This window comes from Strix aluco, chromosome 1 (assembly GCF_031877795.1).
Source record: "Strix aluco isolate bStrAlu1 chromosome 1, bStrAlu1.hap1, whole genome shotgun sequence".
Classification (NCBI taxonomy): domain Eukaryota; kingdom Metazoa; phylum Chordata; class Aves; order Strigiformes; family Strigidae; genus Strix; species Strix aluco.
In genome coordinates, this window is record NC_133931.1 from 10051763 (window position 1) to 10065087 (window position 13325).

The 13325-nt window shown below is 42.3% G+C and overlaps 1 protein-coding gene across 3 annotated transcripts in view; it reads left to right on the top strand.

Moving 5' to 3' along the window:
• Positions 1-1474: 1474 nt before the first annotated feature.
• Positions 1475-13325, top strand: part of ASAP1 (ArfGAP with SH3 domain, ankyrin repeat and PH domain 1) — a 157430-nt gene continuing 145579 nt past the window's right edge. For 2 of the 3 annotated variants that reach the window (XM_074840902.1, XM_074841052.1), the window contains exon 1: positions 1477-1828. The gene's annotated coding sequence lies outside the window, so the exon portion shown is untranslated. Of the gene's footprint in view, positions 1829-13325 lie in introns of all 3 variants that reach the window. The other variant, XM_074840829.1, reaches the window with a different exon arrangement.

The window sequence follows — 13325 nt, forward strand, 5'->3', positions numbered from 1 at the left end:
AGTAGTAGAAGGTGCTGAAGGAAGCCTTTTCCTATAGCTCTCCTATTTTGTTCCTAGTGGGTACCTTAATATAATGATATAGGTTAATATTGCATGTGGGACTTACATTAAGGCTATTTCAGATGAGCTAATTGTCAGTGCCTTAAGCAAGGGCACCAGTCAGTGGATATTACCTCTGTGTCTAATTACTTCCAACAGCAAATGGCAAAGTGAAATCCAAGGTACTAATTTTTATCATTTTTTATCGCTATCCTAGGAGAACCAGATAATCTGAAGACATGATATTTTCTTTCCAAAATGCTTTAGGCAGGACTGTCCCAAAAAGTCAATTTTAAGAGAGAAGAAGCGTTTTTGGAAGTAGGCCCTTGCCTTAGGAGTCAGTAACCTCTGAAAAGCAGTGAAGCCTGCAATTGTCCTCCCACAGAAAACACAGTGAAGTCCCCATCCTCCAAACATGCAGGGGCTTAACTGTGTGTGTGTGTGTGCGCTTGTAGTCCTATGGATTTAAACTGGACAACTGTCATGTAAACTTCACTTTACTAATCACATCTGTGGGAGCAAGGGCTCAGCTCTACTAAATATTATTGCTGCTTCTTGTTTTTGTAGCTAGCTAAGAGTTTTACATTAATAGTTTAACCAAGGTAGTTCATATAACAGAAATCAATTAAGAAGCCTCAAAGAAAAAAGTGATGTTTTTAATGATGCGGAGTGAACCACAAGACACAAAGAGCAATGTCTATATTCCAGAAACAAGCAGCCAAACAGGCTTCATCTCACTTTTACTGAGGACTGCAGAGTTTGATCCTCAATTCCATGACAAAATGGCATAAAGGGAGTTTTGAGACTCCCCCTGTTCCTTTTAGAATGGTCTCCCTCTAATTTCTAAGGTGCCCCCCCAAACCTTCTGCAGCAGCCCTGGAGTAAATCATCACTGGTACCCTGCAAGTATCTCACAGACAGCCATATAAATCTTGTGTTACAGCAAAAGAGAGGGGAAAAAACAGGTAAAACTAATTCAGGACTACCACAGTTGGTGGCACACAGGCATTCAGTCAGGTTGCCGTTGCAGTGCTCAGGGTGCAATTTCATCTCCTTCTCAGAGGAGGAAAATCATACACTTTTTAACTAAAGCATCACTATGTAGAAATAAAGTGAGGATAATATCCTTGCCAGAGCAGCGGGGGAAGGAGAGGGCAGGGTTGAACGCAGGGCTGCTTGCTGCTCAGACTTTGGAGCGCTCAGACTTTGGAGCTCCCCAGGGCAGCTTGTGTTTCCAGGCATTGCATATCTGATTTCAGCCTCAGCCATGGGCAGGCTAAGGGTTAACGGGAGACGCTGCACATTAACTGTATCTGTGGAGATTATGGCATGTTTATCCAGTGTTCAGATTTCCTGTCTGAGTGTTTGGATTTCCTGAAATCCCTGCTATCAGCCCAAGTGCTGTCCACTGAGCAGACCTTTTTCTCTCTCTTCCCCCCCCCCCCCCCCTTTTTTTTTTTTTCTTTTTTTTACTTTGCTCACATGGTAGGTTTTCCTTCCTGCTCTCTTTCCAGTTGTAGTGCCTGTGTCTCCTCACCGGTCAGGACATTTATGGATGCAGATCAACACTCTTAGACTCCAGAACTCTGGGGATCGCCGTACATTGGATTTCATTTTTTATTATTATTATTTTATTTCATTTTATTTTATCTTTTTGTGGCAAGAAGATCTGAAGAAACATGCTCTTTTTCAGCTGCCTATGGGAGAATATGTTTTAGTCTGAGATGGAATAATGGCCTTAGGTTTGAGGACCAAATCTGGAATGGGAATTCAGACTTCACGCGTCCTGGTGAGTTACAGCGCATTGGGGCTGAGCGTGGTTGGTAATGAGCAGCTCTGAGACAGGGACAAAGGCTGAGCGCGTCCATTCAATGTGGCTGCTAAGCAAACTGCAAAAAGCAGATGGGTGAAGCTGAAGTTAGAACTTTTTCCAAAAAAACAACTGAAGTCCATTTTTAACTCCTAAAAATACATGCTGCTCTACAGCCCAGATAACATCTAGGTAAACTTTACTGTAGCAAAATGTATAAGGCCAGATTCTGCGAGTCCTGACTCATGTAAGTAACTTTTACTCATGTAAACAACCTCAGTGACTTTAAAAAGAGCTCATGTAAGAAAAGACATGCAGAATGGGGCCCCCATTGAGTAAACTGCAATGTTTCAATCTCTGCAAAAATTAATCTTAAAAGAAAAATGAGAATTTTCTGAGTCTTTGCATGTTTCCATGGCCTTTTACATTTTATTGTTGATATAGATTTAAGTTTTAAGAAGAATCCATGTACCAACTATTTCTCCTATTGTCTCTTAAATAAGTTTGCAGTAGGAGTGAAAATGTATTTCATGCAACAATGTTCCCGGAGGCCAGAAAGGGGCTTTCTGTTGTTGGAGGGAAAATGCTGAGTGCTATGCTGCTCTGAATGAACTGGAAAGCTGCATTCAGGCATGAGGCTTAGCTAAGGTTTTAGCTTCATTTTTGGATGTGGGAGTCCATGATGGCATTATTAGTTGTAGGTGGTTTTAGTTAAACTGCAGTCACAAATGCAACGAGTTGACCAGTCTCAAAATCAGTGACTCAGCATTTGAAAATAAAAAGCCTTCTTTTCAGACCTCTTGGAAGCAGATTTCATTGCTGGCACCCATGAAAGTGTTGCTGGAGTAAGATGTGGAAGATAAAGCATCACCACTGTTGCAACTTTTGTTCTGTCCCATAGCTGGAGGCTGTGGTTGCAATGAACAGTCCTGAGCTGCTGCTCCTTGGAGCTGCTCCAGGGATTCGGTTCTCTAATTTTAGGGAAAAAAGCTTGATTCAGACATTGCTTAGATGTTAGGAAACATCTATAGGGAAAACAGCTTTCTATAGTAATTTTACTTTAGCCCTGATTTTCATTAGACTATTGAAAATGTCCTGAATCCCAGTATGTAATACTGCATGTCAATCAAGATACTTTAACATTTAAATTCTTGGAGTTTAGCAGGACAGAATACTTTCCTTTTTTATACCAATAAAGGGAAAGAGCCATTTTCCAAATTCTTTGCAGAGCTTCCAAATCTGAAGTATTAAACTAATTGCCTGGTGTGCCAGCTTTCCACACAATCCTTTGAATGTGATCCCACTGCTCTTCTTCAAGGTTTTCTCTGGTATCAGTGGAAGGTTTGTGTTAGACCAGCCATGTCTTTTCTGCCTGCAAGCCTTCAGGAATTCAGTTTTAATTATTAACATGGGGCAACACTGAAACTGATGGCATTTTATGCATTAAAATGTTGGTTCTTGCTGTGTACATAGGTTTGTACTCTGCATTGTAGGGGACTGACTCCAAAAAACATGAAAGAGAGGACAAGGAACCCCTCACCTGAGTTAGACTGGACCATGGTGCCCTGCCTGGCAGTTAACATGTAATTTGGTGATCGGTGGTCACAGATGCGATTAAACTGGCTACAGCAGAAATGTACTCATCTCAAAGCTGGCAGAAGAGTCCAAATGTCACCCATGATCGGTGAGCCAAGTAAAAACAGAGTATAGATGAGGACTGAGGGGAAATACGAAGACATGTCTAGGTCTACCCAAATATCTTAGCTTTGGAAATTTCATCGGCTTTCCAGTGAGTAGGAGGCTTAGGTCTGGGTCAGTTGTGGGTTTTTTTTCCCCCTTTTTTACAGGACTATCAGAAATTTCTGGTCTCAGTCATGTTGGAAATGCTATGGGAATAGCTTTTCTGGTGGTATTTTGGTATTTCCTCTTCTGCTCACACCCAGACCAGGAAGTGCAGAAGCACAACCTTCAGCTCATTGTGTACATGTTTCTTTTTATAAACCTGAATTCTCTTCCCTCCCCGCCCCCCCCCCTTTTTTTTTTTTCCTGACAGCCCTCACATAGGTTTAAGGTTCTGTTTGAGTTAGACTGTGGGAATTTTTTATACCTCTTCATATAATTAAACTAAGCACTAAATAGTTCCTTAATAAGTGATTAGCACATTAGTTTTGAATTATCTAAGTGCAGTATTCTCAACTCAGCTACCCATGGCCAATACTGTTAATGTGCCAACATGCCCCAGTAACTGTTCCTGTGGGCATTTACTCCTGTATCTTCAGCAGCATGAGGACTAACTGGCCTATCTACTCAGTTGCCCATGAAAGAATTCTGCAAAAGGTCATTTTTTTTGGTAACCGCCTGCATCATTAAACTCTCTAAGATTAGACACTTCATGCTTTAATGGTCTTTCCCTCTCTCATTTTCCCTCTCTGCATCAGTGAGGAGGTTCAACTCATGCGCCCTCACTCCATGTGTCCAACTCATTCACCATCACGACTGCCAGTCCTCCTGCCTTTCTTGCTGTTGTTGGGAAGTACAGATAAACAGTTTTGACAGGCTAACTTCATACACACAGTGATGTTTCTCTGCTCAGATGATAAATGGACCTGAGGAACTAAACCACTTTCACTGAAACTGTTCCCCACATCCAAAGCTTTTAACCCCTCCTTGTCATGCTGTTTTCCACAAAAAGCAAAGAATGCAATTTTGTTTCATACCTGAACAAAGCAGATCATGTTTGGATTGCAGCTTTTCCCTCAAGACTCTCCAAGCCACCTTGTAGAGTCTTTAATCTGCCATTTTAGAAATTAAAATAAGATGGATCTTAAAGTTGGCCCATGGCAAAATAATTATCTGTATTTCCACTTGGGTCCACTTTCATGAGCGCTACATGAAGAGTGATGCCAATCGTGTTTGGAAACTGTCCCCATGTAGGATTGGGTTTGTAAGACAATTTGCTCCTCAGTGGCTTCATAGTCCTCACAAATACAAGGAAATGCAAGCAAGGGGAAGTTAATTTATTTCACTAAAAAACTGTAATTTAAGAAGATTTAAGTAGAGGCAGTGGAATTACTTGAGGGCTTTGGAGCTCTGTGCTTGTTTTGGGGTGTTTGGTTTTTTCGTTGCTGTTGGCTCTAAGTCTCTCTCTTGGGCTTTGGGGAGCTGCAGTGCTTCAGAGAGAGGGCATGAGGTGGGGGAGGGAATGACAGTATAGTTCATTATTTCAGACACTGATTAGCAGCAGGGCTCAGCCTGGACCACATATCGCTCTCCTCCCGTGTGGTACCCACAAGCCAAGCTCCATCCATTATGACAGGGTGTGATGTGAAGCTCCTCACTCTGTAGCCCCTGAACCCCAAAGCCAGGTTCAGCCCCCCCTGAGAAGCAGCGATGCTTTTCATGTATCCTCCTCTATCTCAGCTGGAGTTAACAAAATCCATCTGCCTCTGTGAGTCAGCAGAAAAGTATTCAGCTTTTATAAGAGTTAAGGGACATGGGATAGGGCAATGTCAAAGCGCAGAAGTCTTCCCCTGGCTTGGTGTCTGCACGACACACACGGAGAGGAGGTCGCATTTTCAGTTCTCATTCACCAGATGAGCTGATTACACCAGTGGAGGACTTGGCCCGTGGCGTATATGTCCACGGCTGCTGAACAAGGCTCTTTTCATCAGCAGTAAACGCGAACAAATGTGCAAACGGCAACGATCAGTGCACACTGTGACGCAGTGGTTGCTAGCAGTTTGGAAAAGTCAAAAGAAAACTCTATTTTCTTCTCATCAAAAGCAAAATGAGGAAGCCTCCCCCCTCCCCTTCCGCCCCCACCTCTACCACCCTGGCTCGAGCAAGTTGATCCGTAGGTATTTGTGTGGGGGTTTGTTCTCAGCGGTTAACCACATAACAATTTGAAGCATGTGGCTAACTCAAAAGAAACTGCCTTTAAATGTTTGCAGACTGTAATTGCGTTAGGGAGAGCAGAGCCCTGGCCAGGGGCTGCTGGCCATCCCAGGGGTTGTGGCAGGAAGCCCTGAACATCCCGCAGCAAGGTCCTGTGAAGAGGGGGAAAAAACTGATTTTATCTCTACAAGCTTCTCTTCTTGTCAATGCTCTGCAGCCAGGGCTAGATGTTCCCCACCTTCTGTTTTATGTCTTTATTTGGTGTGTCAGGGTGAAATACCCGGCAGGAAGCAAAACGGAGAGAAAAGGGGTGGCAATGAGGGTAGGGCATTTCGGCACGCAGCTTTCATAAATAAAGCTAGAGGAAAAATAACAAACAAATTACAGAAGCTTTGCCACAAGGCTGAGTGTGCTTGAGACCCTTGGGCGATCCCCAGGGGAGGTGCTGAAAGGCGGGCAGTGTGGGGCTGGAGATCCAGGCTCCAGGGAGGAACGGCAAGGAGCAACCCTGCTCGGGGTGGTAAAACATCCCATTCGAGCTCTTCCATCCTTCAAATATGAATTTGTTGGGCAGGGAGGAAAGGCTGGAGGGAGGTAATGTGCGAACAAGACATGAGCAGTTGTGCTTGTGGGGGTAAAGATCCCAACACCCACATGGTGCCACAGCGCTCGTTATCACAGAGCCATGGGGCTACACTAACATCCAGTTTTAAAGAATTTTGGGCTTAAAGAAACTAATAAAACTGAAGATTGCAACATTTCCCCATGGGAGGAGATGCCCGTGAGACATTCTGCAAGTGGTTTATCTTGGGCTTTTAATTTCCATCCATTTACAGTGCATCCTTAGTCCATGATTAGGAGACCCTCTCCTTGCAAACACATGTTCCCAAGTGTTTATTGTGCAAATAAAATAGCGCAATTAATCTTCTTCACCCAGCTGCAAGCCTTGTTTGTAATTCAGCAGGTAAAAATACTTTATCTGTACGATCACAAGAATGGCCCCTGATCCAGGAAAGCAAATGACTTTCGGAGTGTGGCCTTAAGGTTGAAAATTCAACCTGCTTGGGAGAAAGGGCAAATAAGGCCTTGGCATGTCTCTTCTCTCTCAGTTACAGCAGCTGGAGCTGTGGCCTTCTGGCACAGGGATGGAGTAGGATTGCAGCTAGAAACCAAGCTGTGCCCCAGGGTCCTGGGAGGATCCGCAACCACATGCATTTCTCCATATCTATTCTCCAGTCTGGAGAGAAAAGAAATCAGCTTTTAGTGAGTGGCTGACTGAGAGCCCTGGGATTACCACCTTGTGGCACTGCTTTCCGATGTGACCACAGGCAACTCACTGCATGGCACTGCCCAGATCAGCAGCAGGAGAAGCATGGCTGGCTTCCCCTTTCTTCTTGTTCATCCCTGGAGTAGCCAGAAAGGAGCATGTAAGTGGGAAATACAGGTCACACAGCTGATGTGCTCCTCAAAACTACTGGGGCAAGAAGAGGGAGATGTCTGCTGCCAAGGCTGGTGCAGCTGCATGCCTTTTTTATAGCAGTTGGCCAAATGCATAGAAAGCAATTTTGTTCTGGCCAGAACTGCCAGCCAGAGAGGCAGCAGGACATCTCAGGCACTCAGACCAGTCTTATGGTATCTAAGATTCAGCATTAACACCAAGCCCTTAGCATAATATTATGGTTCTATAGAAGAACATAAAAACATCTGAGCCAACACTTCAGGTTCCTGTCTCCGGCAGCGGCTGACATATGTGTAGGATGCAGGAGTTGAACAGGGAGGACATGTAGCAGTATTTTCCCAGATTATGGTCCCAGCTTTCCACTGTCTAAGCTGGAGGACTTTCTGAGTCAGAGCTCATGCTTCGGATGTACCTGTCCTGCAGATATTTGCAGCATGGATTTGTAGGCTTTTTTCTACTTAAACTAATAGACATTTTAAGCCTCTAAGCATCCATTAAAAAAGGCTTATATGTATACAGCAAATTGGTAGAAAAAAAGGCATAGACAAATTCATGGAAGAAATTTTTTCCTGAATTTACAGTTATTAAATCATTACTGACAGTGAGGGTCCAATCCTAGTCTCCTACCTGATTTATAGTAGTGCTACAAACTAAATTTAGTGGAAATATTCCAGATTTATTTGTGAGTAAATAAAATTATGCCAGCACCATGGAACTCGTTTATTTTATCTAAATACGTTTATTTTATCTAATTTAGTGTTGAACTATATTGCTACTTTCCTTCTGCATTCAAATCCAAGCAGTTCAGTAGTGACCCAAATTAACATACTTACTGATATAATCATTTACTTAATGGTATATTTCTCATAAAATGTGTAAGACTGCATTCTCTGCTGATGTGGGATACTGGCTCCATCCATCTGATCAGAGGCAAGTTGTAGGTGCATATCATTTAATCATTATTTCAGTAGGTATCCTTTTATTCCTGTTCATAATTAGTAGCTGAGTACTTAGTAAAGCTTGTCAGGATCAGAAATACCTACAATTCAGTAGTTATCTATATTCATGAACAAAGAGGATCTCTACCTCAGTAGAATATTTTTTGCAGATTTTTTTTTAAAACTAATGAGTACCAGAATTCTACATTAAATGTAGAGCTTTTAAATTATTATCAACCAGCAGGGCATAATTCTGATCTTACACTTGTCCTAAATTAATGTCACAATCTGACTCCAGATTTAATCGGTGGTAAGATAGGTCTTAGCCAGAATCCCAGATCTCACGGGGTCATTTAAACTATCATTTTTATTTTCTGTGTTTATGAATTTGTGGTTGAGAAGGAGCTGTCATGTTCACTTGTTGAGCAGGATGGGGTTAAAAATCTACTTCTGAACCAAGGTGATCTACAGCTGGTATTTGTTCTCACCACCTAGACAGACAAATGGGATTTGGCTCAGTTGAAACAAATTTCCTTACCATTGAAAATATTAGACTTAAAGGGCATCAGTAGCAGCAGGAACAAGGATGAAAAGGTGGTTGTAAGTCACATTTTGCTCCTCTATGCTGGAGCCATATGACAGTTTACCTGACACCTGGTCTGAATTAGAGAACTCGCTTGACTGTTGAAATTTATGTTTTTCTTCCCAGAGTTCTTAGGAAGCTCAGAACAGTAATTATGCAGTCCCCCCTATAGGGTGGTATATACATGTATGCACATGGTATATCATAAACTCCTATACGTCATCCCTTGCATTGCCTTCAAGTGCAGAGAACAGCCTGGCTGTTAGGCTCCTCTTCAGCCAGAAACCTCCTTGCTGCAAGGATCATTTCTAAAACTAATTCTGCCCAGTTTAAGACTGTTTTATTTCCCAGACAGCCAGAAGACCCTAAGCAGCTCCTTCTCAAGTCTAGGATCTGCAATAGACCCATATCCTGTGAGTCATATTGGCAGTTTCCTAAGAAAAGTCCTCCAATCACTAAAACTTGAGCAAGAGAATCAGACTTACAAGTAAACTCCTACAATAGATTGGCACCGTTAGACAGATCAGGCACAAGAGGGAACGTGACCCCAGTTGGTGATACCAGGTTGAGACTGACCCTAAGGAAGACAAGGAGTCTTAGACAACACTTGTTTATGATGCTGGATGCTGAAGGACACCTTATCATTTAAGGGAATCTTATTCATGTTGGAATTTACATCCTGGGAAGAAAAAAGAACTTGTATCATGGAAATTTAGATCATTTAAATGGAGTTTAAATAATGTGTTACTGAGAACTCTGCAATATTTGTAGCCTGGTCTCTATGAATGAGGCTGAGGTAATTGCACTGTCTGTGCACATGTTCCGCCAAGAGTTTGAATGCCCTTCAACCAAGACAAACAGAGGAACAGAGGTCTCAAGTGTTCCTACACAGACTGTAAAAACAGGCAGATGACTGGAAGAAAAAAGACACTGTTTGTAACCTCTGACTACCTCCTCCCCAAGGGAAGAGCCACAACTACTGTGAGATGAAATGAGAATTTCCATGGGAGTGCAGTGCTGTGCTCACCACAACTTGGGGGAAAAGCTTCCACGGGCATTTGCCCTTCGGGCTGCCTGTGTGGGGTTTCAGTGCTTCCAAGTCCTCTTGGTGTTTATGCAAACCTGTATGTGCCAGTATGGCTGCAGGAGCAATAACAGTTAGGTGAAAGACACCTGTTGTTATTTATCCCAGTACTTAAATTCTCTCTCCTTGGAAGAAATACCTTCTTGCAATATCACAGGCCATTAAACCACCATGTTAATGCAAAAAGCGTTTCCTGGGGATAATAATATCCTGACATCAGTATTGCTTGCATACGAGTGCTGGCTGCTAATACAGTGGCAATGTTTTGCTTAGACAAGCAATACCGGGAGAGGACCCTGTTTGCTAAAGCTGGCCATTGTAGATAAAAGCTTAAATCAGTAATTTTCAAAAGCTGGTTGCCTAAAATTCAGAGCCTTTTCTCATACCAAAGTCCTGGATAAATTATTTCAATGTCCTTTTGAAAGTGAGGTCAGTTATTTCGGTCCACTAATTAGGGTTTCGGTAGACAAGAGTTCAGCAATTCTTCTTGAGTTTCCCAGTGTAAGGCAATGTATCTCAGTCCTGAGATGTGGAACATTTGTTTTTATAATTCAAGGCCCTTTCTAAATAGAAATCATCAGCTGGGCCAGACTGTTGAAAACAAGGCAATTTGCATCTTGGAGAAAGACACTGAGGTCCCTCCAGAATATAAACTTAGACAGGAAAGAAACTCAGATCCCCAGGAAGGACCCTTTAGTGCTTTCGCTCCTTAGCACCTCCAGCCATCTGCAATATATATTAGTTTACCAGGTTTAGCAGGAGATGAGTGATGGTCACGAACACCAGAACTGAAGAGTCTTGTCCAGCTCCTACTCCAGATGCAAACTGCTGTGGGTTTTGCCCTGGTTCCACAGATACAATGCAAGGGAGGAGGAAGGACCACAGTGACCATGCAGCATCTGCGTGAACACTGGCAACACCCTCTGGTTTCAACAGCAGTTATCACAATAAAATATGTTTCTGCTTTGTCCTTTCCTGTGCATGACAAAAACAAACAAGATATTTGTTTCCCAAAAAGGAAATAGGTTAATTCTGGAATGAGCTGGGCAGATCAGGTTCTCCTAAGAACTGAAGGATACATATGTGGGATTTCAACATTTTTAAGCCCTCACAGGATATTTGTGCAATATTAACTGTTTTTGCAGCAAACAGTAGATCTGATGTCAGGAAACCTGTCCTCATTTGTGCTGTTAATGTAGTCTTTCTTATAAGAAAGCTATTTGCAAGATCATAATTTCCCTCACAGACACTATTTTTAATTGGGGAAGAGTTCTCTCAGAGGAGTAATAGTCTTACTTCTGTTCACATCTGCGCAGTATTTTCCTGATCAGGAGATCAAGAGAAAGAGGATCTGAGCAACTGCTTCTCTAAGTAATAATGAACAGAGAGCTGTGCAGTAAATCATAATGTGCAATAAAATATAAAACAAAATTTGGCTGGAGATTAATGACTGGAATGGGATTTACTGAATTAAATTGGATCAGATGTTCCCTGGAAAAAATCTGAGTTAGATTCACAGTGCTCTACAGTTTTGATTTTGTTTTTCACAAAGGAAGATTTAGCTTGATTGTTTTCTAACTACTAACAATTTCTAGGCCTTGCAGAGTGGTCTTAGGGGCCTGCAGGAGAGGACAGGCGCTGTCTGAAATCCTGGTCCCACTCAGGCAGAGGAGGGAGCTGAACATGGAGCCTCCCCAACAAACAGTGCTACTAACTGCTCAAGAGCTACAGGGGCCATCACATTTTTACAAGATATGAAGGGCTGACTTCAGTTCCCACCTCCAGGGGCAGATTCATGATTACAGGTCTGCTACAGAGACAGATACCCCTGAATTCTCAAAGGCTATGATCAAAGCACAGTTGCACCTCTCATGTTCCTTGTTAGGTGGTTTAGGTGCCTCCTTCTTTCTGTGTTTTGCTCTATGAACCCACTTGTAAGTGTCCAGCCTTCCAGGTGTTGGCTAAAGATGGGCCAGCTGACTCAGACTGTTGAATTTTCCCAGGGACTAAGGCACCCAGAAACTACATTTGGCTTGGTATTTCAGTGCCAGATATGTTTGTGACTCCAACCTCAAGCAGCAAAACATTTGTGCTTCTAGCACTGTTCACTGAAGAAACCAACTTAAAACTTAAACCGGTGATGGGGACTGATGTTTCCCATTGGTGTTGGCGTTTTTTCTAATCAGAGATGTGTTTTGTTTTGTGAAGATCCATACTCAGCTTATGAATATATCAGAGGAAGGAAACCAAAGCTGCATAAATTACCACTGATTGTGCTAGAGATACTGAAACTCTTTCCCTCTTTAATTAATTTTATTTGCTGAACTGAAACATCCATAATATGACAGATAAAAAGGACCACCTCAGTCGGCACAATGCTGAAGGTAATGCACACACCTGCCTTCTTGCCTGCTCTCAGGCACCTGGCAGCTCTGCAGCAGTGAGTTTAGTCACTTTGCCTTATTAACTCAGTTTCCTTAGGCTTTTGTAAAAAATGGACTTCACAGTAGTTGCCTAGAGCCAGAAGAAGAGCAAGGCTATGTTATTAAAACCCAGAATGCAATACCATTTTAAAATTCATCAAAGTGCTCAGAACAAATTCTCCAGAGATTGGGGGCTTAGTCATCCCAGGTTTCTCCAGCTCATTTAGATAATTGCCCCTCGAAATAGTTGTCTTTTTATTTTCTCTTTTTTTAACATTGACACTTGGCAAGTATTCACTGAGCAGGCAGCTCAGCTCCACAGCTGCAGAAGGGCAGAAGAAACCTCAAGATTCCCACCATGCAGATTTCTACTTTCTATAACATGAGACAACCACATCTGAGTGCATCCGAAATAGTCATCTCACTGTCACTTGCTGAGATACTAGCAACTCATTATCTAGTTTAACAAATTAATACATTACAAAAAATTTATTTATTTGTGATTTATTAAATAATAGGAGACATTTAGAGAGTGTAATGTGTGAGTTATTCAGTATTTTTAACTACCATCAGGGCATGGAGACACTCAGTCTCAATGCTTTTCCACCCTCTTCAAAACCATATGATTTGATTGCTTCTGTCTCAGCATAAATTCATGCTGTCACCAAGAAAGGCAGTCCAAGTACCATCATGTGAACTTGATCAAGAAACTGATAAAATTAAACTGAAAAAAAGGAGGGTATTTTTCAGCTGCATCATTCTTCTCTTGGTAAAAATATTTTGGTTTATGTATTTTTTTTCTCCTTGGCACCTCTTCTTGAAGGTAGAACTAGAGGTGTGGTCTTGTATCTGCCCACAGTATGGTTCTGGCAGAAATAAGAAGTCCCTGCCGCAATAGGGCATGCAGCATCTTTGGGGTAAGTCTCTACTTCTGGGCTGGGCACCCTACTCTCTCTCTTAGTCAGTAAAATGAGGCAGGTTAGGCTGTGATTCATCTGACCTTTGTAGACATCTACTTTAGTATCTCTATTTTAAACATCTACTTTTGTAGGATGAGGTGAGCTGCAGCCTAGTTTCAGTTGTCTGTACTGACTA